The sequence below is a fragment of the Euprymna scolopes genome, chromosome 29, assembly GCF_053919585.1.
Source record: "Euprymna scolopes isolate OS-2025 chromosome 29, ASM5391958v1, whole genome shotgun sequence".
Taxonomy (NCBI): Eukaryota; Metazoa; Mollusca; class Cephalopoda; order Sepiida; family Sepiolidae; genus Euprymna; species Euprymna scolopes.
Window position 1 is genome coordinate 78,177,475 of NC_136510.1, and position 18,348 is coordinate 78,195,822.

Here is an 18,348-nt window from a genome sequence, read left to right on the forward strand (position 1 = left end):
AGGCTCAGCTGTTTCGGAACCTATGAGGAAGGAACTCTCCCCCCCCCCCACACACACACAAAGTAACTTTTATATAATATTCAAGATAATTGAGTCCTGGCTATGCTGATCTCAAAAAATGTAAAATTTGGGTTCCTTTACTGAAGACACGATTTCCATTCAGTCAGCAAATATTTTTTGCTGTTAACATCTGACTTTCATTGCTCCGGAAAAATTTCATTCTGATAGTGAATTCTAACCAATCAAATCAGGACGAGACAACTGACAACATGACCCGATAACTAGGGCTGTGACAACAGCATATTCTTTTCATTGTTTTGACTCTTGAGTATATATCTGTTAATATCTTACATGTTTTTATATAGATGGGTGTGGTTCTCAGTTGATTAAGTGTGTCTAACTGTGTCGGATATATACAAGAGAGTCAAAAGAATGAAAAGAATATTCTGTTGTCACAGCCCTACTGATAACATACCAGTTTGAAATAATCAACTAAAAATAAAAGTCAACAAGAGGAATAACTAATATTTTGTAATTGAAGAATACAATGAGAGTTGTCTAGCTTGCAACTAAAATGTTAATTCTTTTTCTGTATAATTTAAAGAATTGTAAAAATAATTTAAAAATCATATGAAAAATTAAATCACAGACGTAATTCTATGATTTTATATGAATATTAGTGCGAACACTGGCGAAGCATTGCTTTCATCATGTATACACTAGTATATATCTAACATGCGTGATATCTGTATGTATTCATTTTAAAAGAAATAAATATAAGACGTCGATAAGCATCACTAGTCTTTGTTCCGAAAGAGGATTCTAACCAATGTTTATCTCCTTCCCTACCATGGTGGAAAGATGCGGAAAATGAGATTTGAAAAACCAGCACCCTAAAGGAAGAGCACTCTGACCTATAAAAAATGCTTGGGCAGCTCAATTGGCATTTCCCGATAGGCATGTCTTAGGTAATTAGTGATTTTCAAAGGAAGAAGGCAAAGCCTGGAAGGGTGGACCTCCTCTGGGACTGACCTCCACTCCTGATCTGAAATGGAACACATACATCAAATCAGTTGCCAAGATCGCTGGAAAATGGTTGGATCATTCTACCGCTCCAGTGGCCGATGCAATCTTCTATCTGTATAAGAGCTAAGTATGTCCTAAAATGGAGTACTGTTGCCACATCTGGGCAGGAGCTGCTAAATACACCCTATCTTGCTCTGATAGAGTTCAAAACCATCGTCAAAACCTAGTAAGTGATGTTTTGAGCCTGTCTCCGTTCTATTATTATTTTCATAGTCAGTGCTCGTATGAGCTCCATCCCAAAATTTCACAAAAATATTCGATTAGCTAAAACCTCCTCTATCAACAATTTTCCTCACTCTCTATCTGTGCCTAAATCTAAACACAGATTCCTAGAATTGCCCACCTATAAAACTGTTCCACTGGCCTGCTTCTGGGTTAACTACAGCATGGTAGCTTTCAAGTCTAATGTAAACAAGTTCTTGTTGAACAGTCCCCTTAAATAATCAAATCCTAACAAACTTATACCATTAACGATTACTATACTATTATCTTACATTCATTAACCCTTATCTATGAGTGGCCTTCAGGCCTTGATAGCGACGACTCTCTTGTAAAAAAAAAAAGCCGCGCAGGACGAGAGACATACCTCAGTCAACAAGCCATCTAAACTGACTCCAGACTCATCACTAGACTCTGTTAGCTTTGGTACTAAAGGAAAAAACTCCAACTGATGGCTCAAAAGTATATGCGTAATGTGAATCTTAGATTAAATCTTCTTCAGCTTAAAAAAATTAAAGGATAGACAAGACAAAAATAATCATTTTTAAATTTCTCTAAATTGATTGCATGAAAAAATACTATACAAGGAAGCAGGCTCATGATAATGTATTTCATAGACCTTTAAAAAGAAACCTTATTCACGGAAATTCTGCCTGACTCTAGGCATATGGTGAAAGAAAGTGAGTAAAAAGGTAAATGCTTTAAATAAGGACTCAGAGATTGGAGCTAAAGTGAACATTTTTAATGAAAATAACGATAGAGCAGAGAGAGACTAGTAACGTTTCTTCTGTGAGAAAGGGGCTGCAGATAACAGAGAGATCACTCCGACTCAGTAGATTTCAAATTAAATTTTGAACTCTGTCAAGGCGCCTCCCCAAATGTGGCAGGAGTACTCTATCTTAGGATGTATTGCTTTTTGCTTTAATTTGTTGAATTTATGTTTCTGTCTATCATTTGATTTTAATTCCAACCAAACTTCTGCAATCAGGTGATCGCATCTTTTAAAAAAGGGGTGAAAGATGATAATGTACGAACAAACATGAAATTGCCTTAGCACAATATTATATTGATCATCACATTCACTGTCTTGTGTACTGTGCCAAGATTTGGTTAATTTTTTTTATGGCACATCAACCCTTTTTGGCTTATTTGACTGAGCTTACACCCCCAATGCTTATTTGTGAAACCTTCAAGCTAATACCTCGTCTTCCTTCCACAACTGCAAAGAACTTCAAATGTAACCCTTTATTTAATCTACGAGTGTAGTATGCGCTTGTTTTATCAGCTATGATCAGGTAAAAGTTTTAATTAATTCGCAGTTGTATTCTTAAGTATCACTAATACTGAGGATTGAACCTTCAACCTCTAGAAGAGTGTCACTTAGAACAGAATCCTCTTAGTACTTTATCCATTACATTTATGTTTCCATGCAGGTTTCTGAATTTGACAGAAAGTTTTGAATTGTAAGCCATTTTAATTTTAGAAAAGAAGAGAAATGTTGTTCCAAACAAAATGGCAATAACAATCAAGAGAATCATTGAATTGTAAAAGCTTGTAGACGAATACAAAGAGTTTCCAGTAGGCAGCCAATATGAAGAAGACTTGTATGTATCATTATTTATCGGACTACTGTTCTCATCTTGAGTGTGATTTTCACAACGTTTCAGTCAATATAACCTCCGACCTTCTTCAGGTGTATCTTGTTGAACTCGGCAATGTTCTTGTCGAACTCGGGAATTTTGGACGGAATTTTGAGCGAAACCCTTTATTTACTTCATGCTCTTGTTCCATCAGCCATGACTGGATAGAGGTCCTAAGTAATTCGCAAATATATTTTTCGGTCGTCCACACTGAGGATTGAAACCTTCAACCTTCAGGAGAATATCACTTTTACAATTGAGTTTTCCCAGTACTCTAACCACTGCGCCATGGGTCCTTGCGCGACCAAAAAATACATTTGCAAATTACTTAGGACTTCTATCCAGTTATAGCTGACGGAACAAGAGCATGCTACCTCTGTGAAGTAAATAAAGGGTTCCGCTCGAAATTCCGTCCAAATTCCTGAGCTCGACAGAAACATTCCCGAGTTCGACAAGATGACACCTGAAGAAGATCAGAGGTTATATCGACCGAAATGTTGTGAAAAATCACACTCAAGATGAGAACGGTAGTCCGATGAATGATAATACAAATAACCAATCCTCATCTAAAAAATTCAGAAACGTCATGAAGAAGTCCTGTTATGAAAAGCAAAGTTTCTTTCCGTGTGAAACTGAAAAGTTAGGTGGAAGAATTCTTAAGAGATTCTGTCTATTTTATGGAGTGATTCCGGATTTTTGATTAGTTGGTAGCAGAGCCAGGTACCATCCAATTGGTCAACTCTTATCACTCCTGTCTATTAATAGAACTTTCCGATTTTTTGTAATCATACCTTTTTAGTTATACCCAAAATATTGCAACAATTCCTAAGCTCAGCAAGGTCAAAGGTTAGAACAGCTGAAACATTGTGAGAACAACACTCAAGATGAGAACAGTAGTCCAATTAATTCAAATACTATAGAGATAGGTTAGTTTGGAGTTCAATTTTTAAAGCTATCCAATGCATGCCCACCTGCAAAAATTGAAGTGAATACTATTATTATTATTATGATGATGATGATGATGATGATGATGATGAACAACAACAACAACAGCAAAAATCTGAAACAATTTTTTTCAAAAAGACCCCCCAAAAAAAGCCGAACATTCAAGGTCCCCCTCCAAAAATGAAAAACTTACTTTCACCATGACTAATGTTTGTGCAAAATCAAAAAAAAAAAAAAATCAACTGTGTTGTTATTGAGAAATGTGCAAACAAATGAACGAATGAATGATTTGGGGGCAATTTTACCCCTATAATGCCCCCTAGGGAGGCAACCAGAGTTATCCCGGAAAATCCATTCTGACAAAAATTTACTTTCACCATGACTAATGTTTGTGTAAAATTTCAAAAAAAATTTAAATAGTGGTTATTGAGAAAAGTATGAACAAAAGAATGGACAAACAATTTGGGGGCAATTTTACCCTTAAAATGGCGCCTAGGAGGGGCAACCGGAGTTATCTCGGAAAATCCGTTCTAGCAAAAATTTACTTTCACTAATGTTTGTGCAAAATTTCAAAAAATTTAAGGTGTGCTTATTGAGAAAAATGCGAACAGACGAACAGGAGTGAATTACTAGGTCCAATCCCTTAATAAAGATTTTAGTTAAGTTTCTGAATTTTTTAGATGAGGGTCGCTAATTTGCATTATTTGGCTACTAATATTATAGTAATACTATATAGTAGTGTTTGGAATGATTAATCGGAATTGGGAATTGGAAAAATCAGAACTTTCTGGAGTATCGGAATCGGTATCAGAAAAGTTTGTGCCTATTTTCTGATGTCAAAAACAATTCCTTTAATTATCTTTTTTTATTTTATTTTGTTTAAAACAATATCTTCTACTGCTTATGATAATGATAAAATAATATTTATTGATTTTACACTAGCAGTAAAACTAAAATCTATAGATCACACACACACACACACACACACACACACACACACACACACACACACACACACACAAGTGTGTTTTTACGTTTGAGAAAATATATGTACATTTAACATGTGTTTTTACGGTAATCAAGAAAAAATAACTTTATTGTTAAATATTTAGAGATTTATAAAGAATCAGGAATTTATTACAGAATCGGTAATTGTATCAGACTCTGGAAAAATATTAGAATCGTCCCATCACTACTACCATTCAGTGCATGCCAGCACGTAAAATGGACGTTAAACTGAATATTATTATTTACTCACTAGCAGTTTTTTTTCACACCGACCATCATCTGAAAATTTTCTTTGAAAACAGCCTGTTCTCTGGAGTTTGACTAACAAGTCTCCCTAGATTTCCAGTACTCTCCATCCTTTTGATAATCTTTGCAAATTAATTTGCATTATCGCAATAGCTCTATACCACTGATTTCTCATTGGTAGCGACCATTAGTCTTTTCTGGGATATGGGTTTCAATAAGTCTTCCCAAGGTCCCAGTCCTCCTCGCATTCATCCAACGGAGGTCTGGTTAGTGCTTTCTTTTCTCGGTCTTTCCATCCTCTTTTACTACTCCTTATTTATTTGGTGCGGCACCAGTTTATGGCGAGGAAAAAAAAAGAGGGAGAGGGGGGCACTGGGGTAGGGGTAACTTACAATTTTATTATTATGATGGTGATGATGATGCTGATAAATAACAGCAAATGTGAAACAGATTTTTTAAAAAGATAAACCAAAAGAATAACATATGAAAGAAAGTGTCCTAGTTTTGTTTCAAGCATGTCATCCTTACTTTTTTCTTCTTCTTTTTTTTTTTTTTTTTTAAAGTATGTTTGATGGGGAAGAAGGATTGGGGAGACTTAAGGATTGTCTAGGGCAGCACACTTTAGCTGTATGTAATTCACACACACACACACACACACACACACACACACACACACACACACACACACACACACACAGGTCACATTTTGTAAGCAATACATTCAATTAGTAGGTGGAGTCTATTTCATGATAAAATGTTGAAGCAAAATGTTACAATTTTTTTTCTCCTATTTATCATTACACCTTGAGGATTGGAGACTGTGGCTGAAACCAGGCAGAATTTGATTGTTTAAGAGAACAGCTCAACAAGAATTTGTTAACATCGGATTTGAAAATTACCACGTTGTAGTCAGCTGGGAAGCAGTATTGTCTTCCACAGACAGGTAATTCTTGGAAAGAAACTCTGCTCGTGGAAGTTCTGTCTTAGCTCCAGGAACACAGAAGGAAAATTATTTACAGTGGCTGTAGCTAGAAGAGTTTTTGCTGCAGATATCTTACAGGGATAAATCAGAGATTGGTGCTCAGTCGAGCACCTACCATGAAAATACCGATAAAGTAGCAACGTCTCTTCTGTGAGAAAGAGGTTGTAAGAAAGAAAATTAGAAGTCAGTTTTATATATTACCTCTTAGACAGTTACACATATTTATACTTATCATGCACATACGGCATAATCACGTTGGCACACAGGCTCTCATAAGATCACCGAAGTTAAGCAATGTTGAGCCTGGCTATTACTAGATGGGTGACCATTTGGGAATTCTAGGTACTGTATGTGCTCTCCGCTTATCTCGGCGTTGTTTCCAGTCGTCTTGAACTTCCACTTACCACTGGTATATAAGAATGTCGACTCAGAAGAGGTGTGGTTGGAGATTGTGCAACTCTTGCCACAAAAATTGCATGCGCAGACACCCTTACCGTGGGTATCCATAGTCTGTCAAGACTGAAGGAAGTTACCACCACCTATCATGCAGCAACTACAATAATAGTCTACTAGCGGGACCCTTTGGAAATTATACACTTGCTTTCTTCATCTATCTTTATGAGAGGTAACAATGGTCTAGTGGTTAATGATACAGACTGATGACCTGGGTGTTCCATGTTCAAATCCAGTTCATTCCACAAAAAAATCACTTAGCAACCTTCATGTGGTTTCTCCCGTAATCCCCAATATCTTTCTAGAAAAAATTCTGACTAGAAAATTATTGGGGAAACCAATGCGAACAATAGAATCTTTAGATTCATACAATACTAGTCTGGGTGCCTGGCATTGCCCAGATGCTTGTAGGTGCAAAAAAAAAAAAGAAGTGGTAGTAGGCAGGCAAGCAGGTTCGAACCCATCACGCAAAGGCGGAAAAGAAAGTGAAAGAAAACCTGACGTCTTACCACTACTCCACGACTCGACCGGAAAGGTAAAGCGTTCAAATTTAACGTAGTCAATCAAAAAGATGACTTGTAGAAGTGGCATTGATTTTAAACCTCCCACGAAGGTCATTTTTAATGCGGGGGAGAAGCAGTTCCCCCAAAAAATGGGGCACTCTGGCAGTATCCAAATAAATAGTAATTATCTCAGCATGAATGGTTTCCTCTACATTGACCAAGGACCAATTACAAAACAGATACTACCCGAGCAAAGGCCAGGAGTTGTCGGTTGCATTCAATTAGTTTCGCTTTATTTATACGAAAAAGACAAACACTCAAAATGAGGGAATTTTTTTAAAAGTGGATCCCAAAAAAGATAGACGATGTCCGATATGAGATATTACAATATAGGAAGTATAAAAAAACTTCTCCCGGAATCTAACTGACGCGAGAACTCCGACACAAAAAGCTTTTTGTGGACATACATAAATGCGTGTGCCCATTTTACCTTTTATATATATAGATGATAATAAGCTATCTTCATAATTTACGGTTTTGTGTGAAATAAGACATTTATACAAGGTTTAAGCAAAAATTATCTTTTTCTCATAAAAACAATTGTCAGATGTCGGTTCTGTCGGTTCCTGTCCAAAATTTCCCCTATATTTAAAAAAAAAAAAACAAAAAGAAAAATATGCATGATATACATACTCGTGACAAAACGAAAATATTATGTTCCAAAACTCACATAAATTAATCAAGTAGCTTTATTTTTATAAAGAAAAAGAATTTTTAAGCGATTAATGGGAATCCAAAGACATTACAACAAAAAAAAATCTCTCGCAAGTCTGAATTATTGTTGAATTATCTCCCTTGTTTCTTGAGATTATTTTCAAGATGGCAGCACGAGACAATCACTTCTCACACTTCCCTTATTTTGTCAACAATTTTCCCTACTCTTAATAGCCGTTGAAATAACACTTAATACTTTTAAAAGATAAATGCATTTTTTATTATATAATTTTTTGCCATTATTTAGTCCAATAGCCTAAATAATCATCACCAAATAATGAATTAGCTAACTCCAAGTCCTTGTACCCTCTCTACGTAAATACCCCCGACTAACCCAACAGGCAACAAAATCTCACCCCTTCACTGCTGAGATTCCAAGATACCAGAAAGCTTTCTACTCAAATAGTTTTTTCCCTCGAACTCCTACACTTTGGAATTCATTTTCCGGTCCCTTCTTCCCTAACTAAGTAAGCATCACCAAATAATGAATTAGCCATTCACTCACCAAAAAAAAAAAAGTTTTAAATCTTAAATCTTGTTATAAATAAAGCTGAATCGGAATACTATTTATACTTCAAATCCCACGAGAGAGAACGAACAGGACTTACAAAAAAGCAAAAGTCAACTAACCTTTAACTAACTTTAATTTCGATGGATGAGCAGATCTAAGTTCACAAGTCTTCAATGAACACCGGTTCCAACAAACACTGGTTATCAAAATGGGGGACAGGGAAAGCTTACAATGTAAACCAAGTAGAACTGAGAGGCAGGCTAGTTGCCAAACTGACTGAATAGGCGAAATATCCTAACACTAACTTCCTCAGATATAGGAGCAGTACTTCATCTTAGGACACTTTGAAAAAATTTCGCATCACCTCCAGTAAATGACCTCAGCTGCATGATCACCTGACGTGTTATAGGGATGACCTTGAATTGAACTGAATGCAAAAAAAAAAGGAAATTAAATTAAGAAAAATATTTGTTCGAACTCCTTCTTCCCCACGACTAAATTCAACTGTAATTTCCACCATGTCTCTTCTCTTATAACTGTCGAAAAAAACTACTGCTTCCAACTCATCCTTTTCATAACAGTTTCTGTCCTCTTATGCAAATTAATGCCATATGCATATTACTGAGCCTTCTACAAACGAAGATCTTTTCCTTCTCTTTTCTTTCCTCATTCCATCACCTGACAGGAAAGAGAAAGGCGCACCTGTTTGTGTAAGTCACTTCCTTCATTACTTTCACCAAGTAATCAATTTCCCTAATGTTGTTGGCCCTGTCGGTGGGGCATTAGAATATGCTGACTGCCCCCCCTGCAGAGGGTAAAAGTCCCTCAATGGAGGTGCTGGATATGACCTTAAACTATATCCAGTGGTGAGGCCCCAGCTTGTGGGCTTTTGGGAGTGTAAAGCCATCCTTTAATTACCATTGCTCCCAGGTCCACTCTGACCCGGAGTGGTAGTACCTGTTAGGGTCCCAACTCTGGGTTAAATAGAAACCGACGTGAAAACAACAAATATATTCTATTAAAAATATTTTTCTTCAAAATCTTTGGATTCAACATTAAATAACCCGAAAAGGGTTGATATGCCGTAAAACAACCAAACAAACTAATGTTGTTGTTCATTTCCGCTAACTAAATAAATTCACTAGGATTTGAACTCAAAATATCCGATCCCATAGAACAAGAGCAAGCTATCCCTGTAGATTAAATAAAGAGTCCCGTTTGAAATTTCATGCAGATTCCAGAGTTCGATAGAAAGATTTACATGTTCGACAAGAAAAAAAAAAAGGTTGGAGGCTACATCTACCGAAACGTTGTGAAAATAACACTCAAGATGGGAAGAGTAGTAGTATATAGTATTGTTGCCACATCTGTGCATCTACCACTATTCTCTCCCTCTCTCTTGGATAGGGTTCAAAACAGAGTTTTCAATCTAATATATCCCACTTTGTCAACTAAGCTCCAACCCCTGTCCCATTGCCGCAATTTTGCATCTCTGTGCCTGTTCTACAAGTATTTTAATGGAATGTGCTCTGATGAATTCGTTGCACTTGTGCTCCCTGAGCATTACATATCCCTGACAAACCTGCTTAGCAACAAAATCTCACCCCTTCACTGTGAGATCCTTAAATGCCAGAAAGCTTTCTACTCTAGTAGTTTCTTCTCTCAAACAGCTAGACTTTGGAATTCTATTCCTGTTACCTGCTTCCCAGACTGTAGTGATATGCAGAAGTTTAAATGTAACGTAAACCAACATCTTGTTAATCTTTCTTAGGCATGGTCCCAAATAGTATGTCCAAGTGGCGATATGCATTGTTAGGGGGTGAACGTGAGTAAAAAAAAAAAAAAAAAAAAGGTCCAAAGCATACAAATAATACAAGCTTTAGTAGTTATTTATAAAATATTTTGTGGAGTTAAATTAAAATTAGAAGAAAAATCATTCTCACCTACGTACCAAGAAAACCAGGTGAGAAGGTTTTAAATCTGGAGAGGCTGCTTGCCATCATAATCTCACCAGATGTACGACTCATCCCACATCTGGCAAAGGTCAGATGAAGGAATGATGACATTTAGTAGCATGTAAGTATATTGTAAGTGATATTTAAGATATAAAACCATTCCGATGCTTGTGTGCATTGTAGGAAAAGAGAAACTAATTCAGCAGCTTGATTATTGCATGGATTTGCTTGTATAGCTTAAAGATTAGAGATTATTACTCTACTAGACATTTTAAACCATTAAAAATGAGCAAAAAGTTATAGCCCGTTGACTTAGAACGAGTGTTTTATGCCAAATCGATGATTGAATTTGGTTATATTTGTGCTCATTTCTGCATTAAATACTAATCTCTATTAATCTCTAACTGTCCATCGAATGGATACCATAATACTTAGTGTGCTGCACCTTATACAATATTTCAGCCAGATTTACCTGATAGTTTCCAAGAAAAATACCAGAGTAAATGTGGTATTATGGTGACTGATTTATATTTTTTTTTACTGTTTTTTCACTCCAAACAAGGTACAGTGTCACTTGAATGCAAGGGGCTACTATTTGTGACAAAATTTGCAGGGATACTATGTGGGGTGTTGAGCAGCAAGATGTCTGTTTGCATTCAATAGAGTCAAGGAAGCCGGAACTTGGGAGAGAATTCCAAAGTGTAGCAGTTCGAAGGAAGAAACTATTCGAGCAGAAAGCTTTCTGGCATTTACGAATCTCTAGAAAGCAGGGGTGGGATTTTGTTGCCTGTTGGGTTAATCGGGGGTATTTACATAGCAGGGGTACAATGGATTGGAGTTTGTTGGAGCACTTTCCATTAAATTACTTGTAAAATGGGCACAGTGATGCAATATTATGTTGATGGGATAAAGGTTGGAGTTTGGTCGACAGTGTGGGCCCTATTGGGTTGGTGACTCTTTTGTAAATCCTGTCTAGGAGTGAGACCAGCAGCAATTGCATCACCAGCCCAAATGTGGCATCAATATACCATGAATGGGTGAATGGCAGCCTTATAGAGGTACAGGATACTTACAGGCATCAGTAACTTTCTAGCACAGTAGAGGGAGCCCGCCTTCTTCGCAAGAAGAGGGACATTCTTGGCCTTCGGGCCGGGATCAAAGTGTAGTATCTGTTCCGGCAGATACTGCAAGCTATGACTAGCTATGACTAGCTATGACTAGCAAAGACCAGATGTGGGGGCAACCCCACATGCCTGACCTTTAACCAGCTCCCATTTCCCACCTCTCGGGAGCTGGTCCCCTTTTTCCCTTCCCCCTCCCTTCACTCCTCACATTAAAAATCGGCCTTGTGCCTAATTTGCTCAGTGGGGGAGCAAATAAATACCATCTGTGCCGGGAGATGCTGCACTTAAGATAGTTTGTACCAGTCAATGGAGGGGAAACCCTCTATACTGGGACAATTATTATTTTTGGTAACCAGAGTGCCCCCTTTTTGCCTACTTTTAGGGGAGCTGGTTTTTACCTCACATTAAAAATGGCCTTGTGCCTAATTTGCTCAGTGGGGGAGCAAATAAATACCATCTGTTCCAGCAGATACTGCAAGCAAAGACCATATGTAGGGGCAACCCCACATATAAGACCTTGGTCAATGTAGGGGCAACCCTTCATACCAATTGTCACTATCCAGCTCCCCTACTCCCCGGGAGTTGGTCCCCATTTCCCCTTCACTCCTCACATTAAAAATCGGCCTTGTGCCTAATTTGCTCGGTGGGGGAGCAAATAAATATCGCCCACTTTCTTTGCAGCAGTCTTGGCAATGTGCTCGGTATATTTGTTTTAATTCACTTCCTGTGTGAACATTAAGCCAAGAAGTTTGAACAAAGAGCTTTTAGGTAGCATATCATTAGCCATAGCTATCAGTGGTTGAGAAGATTTCTTGTAATTATTAAAGGAAAGAAGCTTAGTCTTAGCAGCATTGAATGTTACATCCATTTTTGTCCCCATTTTCACTACAGACTGGATGCCTTCTTCTAAGGTTTCAGCTATTTCCTGTGATACGTGTTATTTGTTTTTTCCTCGTGTCTGTTATAGAGTGTGGTGTTATCAGCAAATATATCTATCTCGAAGACAATTTTATCAGGAAGATTATTTATGAATAAGAGAAATAATAAATAGGGCTATGACAATGACAACAGCATATTCTTTTCATTGTTTTCACTCTCGAGTATATATCGTACACAGTTAGACACAGTTAATTAACTGAGAAACACATCACTATATAAAAGCATATAAGATATCAACGGATACACACCCGAGAGTCAAAACAATGAAAAGAATATGCTGTTGTCCTAGCCCTAATAATAAAGGCCCAAGAATCAACCCACACGCATTTATCTCATGTTTTGACGTATAACCATCAAGGACAACCTGGATTTTTCTCTTGTCTAAGATTTGATTATCTTAAGTATTCGTCCAGTAATACCACATGATTTAATTTTCATGAGAAGACCATCATGCCAGACCCTGTCAAAGACCTTAGATATATCTAGGGCAACTGCTCTAGCCACCTCTGCCTTATACAGTGCATGATGTTCAGAGATATCTGCAGTAGAACATGCTTGCCTAAATCCATACTGTTGGTCAAAAAGAAGTTTAGTATTTTTGAGGTGGTAAACTAGTGGTTGATTAATTAAGAACTCAAAAATTTTGGCGAAGGAGACTAATGGGGTGACAATTTAGTGGGTTAGGGTTAGGGTTAAATCTATCTCTACTCCATTGTCACTCTTGTGGTAGTGGCTCGATTGAACAATGGTCCTACCCTCCTGTAAAACTAAAGACGTAAAGGATGTAATAGCATGAATTTTTTAAAAGTCGATGTAAATAAATGTGGATATGATGTCCGTTCGCAAATCATAGATATTATAATCTAAGGAGTATACAAAAAGTTCTAAAAAGTAGTAACCCTTTCGAGACCCCCCCCCCCAAAAAAAAAGCCTTTGCTGGACGTACAAAAACATGCGCAGTCGTTTTGCCTTTTATATATATGGATGGTGCTTTTTAGGATTATGTACTCAGAGATTTGCTATCATAAGTAGTTTATAAATAGATGGTGCTTTTTAGGATTACATACCCAGAGATTTGCCATCATGTCAAAAGCAGTTCCAACTATGAACAGAAAGAAGTAAATCAAGTTTCGATGCTTTTACATAATACAAACTGAAATAAACATGTCAGGGTTAGTTTATGGTTAGCTCAGGGCAAAAAAAAAAAAAAAGAAAATATGCAAAGGTACCAAAAGATGATTACAGAATATACTTAAATACAAGATAAAATCAACAGTTTCTTTCATTAAATAACTTCTTTCCAAAGAAAAAAAATTAAATAAAATACTTAATAATACATTCAGTTTGTTCAGTAAAATTTGTTAATGCTTGATAGTCTCAGAAGAAACTTGGAATTTATGACATAAGTACAGAAATTTTCTGGGATTCCTAAAAAGTACCAAATAAAGAAAAATGACGCATGCCAGATATTGGACGAGTAAACCCACTAGTATATAAAATGGTTAGTTGAGAAAGGTTAGCCAGAGTTAACTTGATGAACTAGACTGTGTGAATTAATAGAAAAAGATATGACATCATATTGTTCAAAGAGTGGGAAAGAGAAGATGTCAGTTTGTTGAGAATATACAACATGTGAAAATGAAAATTGAAATGGGCTGGCAAAATATAATTAAACAGTGATTACCAATCTCTCTTCATTTCTCTCCTCCTCCTCACTAGTCAGTGATTTAGAATAAAGATCAAATTGAATAAAACTGTTCCGTCTTCCAGCAATCTTGGGCTGACTTAATTCTGTTATATTTCTAATAACATACATGTTTTTTTATTCTCTCCATTATTGCCTAATGGTTGCCATAGAAAAAAGCTTCTTTTCATGAAGAAAAGACAGAAGGAGACGTTCACTGAGTTTTCTTTAAGGTTTTATTTGTAGAAAATTGACTCAGGCAAGACAAACTAAGGTTCTCTTAGCTAATTATTCCCTGCTTAACTTTCTAACTTAACTGAAAACAGTGACGCACACGGACAGCGTCATCAAAGTAACGTTTGCCTTAGACTACAAAGTTTTCTACACTATTCACTGTGTCTCATTTGTACGGCTTCCACAAAGAGACTGATACCTTTGTTTTGTTTACCATTTGATCTGCTGCTCTCTGCCTCAAATTTACATCGCCCGTCTCTGGGAATGACTCTGTTTTGCAGGTTAGAATTATCATGACATGTACTAAGTGTGATCCTTGCCAAAATTCATGCTAGCTAACTTAATTGCCACCAACGTAGTGTCCCTAATATGTAACAATCCTTTTGAAAGCGTAAGAAAAAGAGTTTTGATTTCAGGGATCAAGTTCTCAGTCTAGAAGGATCACTTAGGTCTATGTACAAAACTAAGCAGTAACAAAGGTATAGAATATAATTTATGAACTTTCATGTGTCTTTTATTAATGCCAACAACTTGGTTTTCTGCATGCTTAGCACAAGGTTGAAACACAACACATCTGAGTACCTGATTCCAGAGAGAATTGGGGACGAATGCCAATGACGGTATTTTTTAAAAAATTCTATCATGTTGATTCATATAAATTTACTAGTGTTGGGACAATTAATCAGAATTAGAATCGAGAATCAAAAAAATCGAAACTTTCTGGGGTCTCGGAATCAGAAAATTTTGTGCCTATTTTCCGATGCCAAAAACGATTCCTTTAATTATCTTTTCTAATTTGATTTTGGTTTAAGAAAAATTTTTAATTGCTGGTAGTAATAATAAAATAATGAATATTTATTGATTTTAAACTTCAGTAAAACTAACATCTATCGATCTCCCCCCTCACAAGGTGTTCTTACGTTTATACACATTTAAGATGTATTTTTACAGTAATCAGGACAATTTTATTGTTAAATATTTAGAGATTTATAAAGAATCGGAATTTAGTACGGAATCGGTAATTGTATCAGAATCTTGAAAAATAATAGATTCGTCTCATCACTAAAATTTACTTTTATTATTATTTTTTTATTAGCAGTCTTTGTAACTGGAGTATGGCGGCGGTCTTACAGCTAGGCAACTTAAGTTGACTCTTTTACCCTCACAGAGAATGGCAAGAGTTCCAAACTGACCAAACCCAACTTGATATATTTTGTTTTGTGGAAAAAAAAAACATGGGTAAGTACTTTGGGAATAGCAGGAATTTAAAATATGCCTAATAAACAATACCATAAAATAAAATTTTGATAATGATACTACATTCTTGATTTAAAACGCAAATCTGTCTGTCGTAATTATTGCAGCAATATCAAAAAAAAAAAAAAAAGACCAAGATTGGTATTAATTTCCTTGACTAATGTCGAGAGTTTTAATTCTTCATTTCTCAAGAGAATTGGTTAAAATCAGCCAATCTTTAAACAATAAGTAATTCAAATAAATAAGTGTGGACAAGTTTGACAAAAGATTTTTTTGTAGGAGGGCATAGCTACTTAAAACGGTAAAGGCAAAACCTTTTTTTTTAATTACTTTCATCTCTATGGTTGTATTCTCCCCTACATCTTGATGTAGGAGCCAACAAATGAGAGCCTTCGCCCCTTACTATGATCGATCTATTTATTTGGATTAGCCCATTTGGCATAATGGTTAGAGTGACCAGGGTTCAATCCTCTTCTAAATCAAATACAATAGCGATGATTTTCATGTTCACTCACCAACATCAACATCGGTTTATCATCCGTTTTACATGCTGACATGTGTTGGACAGCTTTTAGAAATTGACTTCCAAGTTAACCTATCTCTGACCAGGTTCTTATTTATTCATCTTTCTCTCAAGTCTATCCTTATCGTTTTCTCACAAATTTCCTTTCACTTTCCGCTGTGAATATGATAATAATAATAATGAAAACGATAGTGAAAACGGCTGAAATATTAAGGAAAATCCTTGAATGTGGAAACTAATACACATGCGATACAGGATACAGGTGCAAGCCGAACATGTAGAAACTTCTACGGATGTAAAACACAAAGAAATATCACATGGAATCATGAAAACTGAAACGATATAATTGTAATTTACCCCCCAAAACGCATCACCCTCCCCTCCAAAAATTGTAGTATTACCATAAATTGGTGCCACACCAAATAATCGAGGAAGGTCAAGGAGGATGGGAAGACTGAGGAGAGAAACCACTAACCAGACTTCCATTGAATGAGTGCAAAGAGGACTGGGACATGGGGAATTACCAGGTCCAATCCCTCCTTTTTCGGAGGGACTAAAAAAAAATAGTAATGTACTCACGTTACTCACCCCGTTTTCTAGAATATATATCCCATAATTCATAATGATAAGTTTAATAATTTAAGATTCTACCAAGCACATGCACATTATTGACGCTTACACGTGTGGGAGCCTTTTTCAAGTCTCACACAAAAACACGCGTTCACATCTCAAGCTATATTACTTGTCACATACATACGCGCACACAAACATACGCGCACACGTCCACACACGCACATATATTCATGTTCGCGTACATACAATCACATTCACGTGTATACACACACACACGCTAACGTACGCACAGATGGACGTCACTTCCCTTTTAAAGGAAATCCACACATGCGCAAAAGACCGCCGGAAACAATTATAAAAGCAAGAGACAAGCTTTCCTCCTCACCAGCTAACAGCGAGAGATGCACACTAAACTGGATTGACTTTCTTTCTTTCTCTCTCTACAACAATAGACTTTCTCCTTCTCACCAGTAAACAGCAAGAGACGAACGCGGAATGAACACGTGTTGTACCCTTTTCTTTCACTTGTTTCTTCACAAAATAAATCCTAGTTCATTTAATTCAAGTAAACGCGTTGTTCGTTCCTTCCTCAAAGCAATTCATTTTTCCTCTTCCATTTTTCCTATTTTGTACGACTAGTGGATGTATAATATATCCACCAGTCCACTACACACGTTTGCATTGATCCTTTTAAAAACGTATTATATAATTAAAAATTTGATGTAGCACAATTCTTTTCTCCGTTAAATTTTTGTATCTGATTTATTAAAAAAATAATTGGAGGGGGGGAGGACAAAATAGATTCCCCACCCAGGCACATTTACAGGGAGTGTCCATTGTCTCTCAAAAATGTAAGGAGGCCTTTTATACCACACCTCACGTGAGGTCAGACTCATAATATCTCATATAACACATGGATTTGTAAACAAAAACACAAATCAACGAATAAATAAAGAAACGCCTTAACAATGTTTTCTCCATAATTTTCTTGGTTTAAATTAACATAAGTTTGCTCTGGTATAAAACTGTGACATTTGATAGCATGTCTCTCTTTTCTTTTCTTTTTTTTTTTTTTTTTTTTTTTGATAATTTGCACCAAAGAGGAAAAAAAGAAACAGATCTTACTTTTAAATGATTCGAATTTAGTTAACGATTTGGTTAACTGCCCTAAAACCCTAGAATTTAAATGCAAAAAAATTATTTGAAAAAAAAAAAAGAAAACAAAGACATTAATTGCTGATCGAAAGCAAACTTTAGCGAGAACAAAAACAAAAAAAAAAAACAGAAATAAAACGAAAAACGTGGGATTTTGTCTGGTTAGCAAAATCCCACCCCTTTACGGTAGAGGTCCTCCAATACTGGAGAGCCTTCTACTCTGAAAGTTTTTTTTTTCTCTCAGACTGTTAGACTTTGGAATTCCCTCCCTGTGTCATACTTCCCCGTCTTGTACAAGTAAAAAACAGCAAGCTGTGTGAATGCAATAGAAAAACTGAAGTATAATAAGAAATAGCAAATAGGAACGAGTGAAAAAGACTAGTATAGGAGATTTAGATTATATGCATATAACATTGTAACTGCTGGTTTATTATAATGAGTATATAATAATGAACGAACATATTTATGACACTGATAACCCCTCTGCAAGGAGGAGGTAATACCTAGGAAGATGGTCTCTCAATAACATAACAGATA

General features: G+C 36.3%; 2 protein-coding genes across 9 annotated transcripts in view; one reads left to right on the top strand and one right to left on the bottom strand.

The window, feature by feature from the left end:
* The window catches only part of LOC145252731 (NADPH:adrenodoxin oxidoreductase, mitochondrial-like), a 314,252-nt gene that overhangs the window by 276,192 nt on the left and 19,712 nt on the right, over window positions 1-18,348 (bottom strand). Inside the window, exon 1 of one of the 8 annotated variants that reach the window (XM_080112592.1) lies at window positions 5,149-5,433. The exons of the other annotated variants lie outside the window; for them this stretch is intronic. The gene's annotated coding sequence lies outside the window, so the exon portion shown is untranslated. Of the gene's footprint in view, window positions 1-5,148; window positions 5,434-18,348 lie in introns of those variants that run through there. 8 annotated transcript variants of the gene reach the window in all.
* The window catches only part of LOC145252733 (rho GDP-dissociation inhibitor 2-like), a 170,618-nt gene that overhangs the window by 50,510 nt on the left and 101,760 nt on the right, over window positions 1-18,348 (top strand). The gene's annotated exons all lie outside the window — the stretch shown is intronic.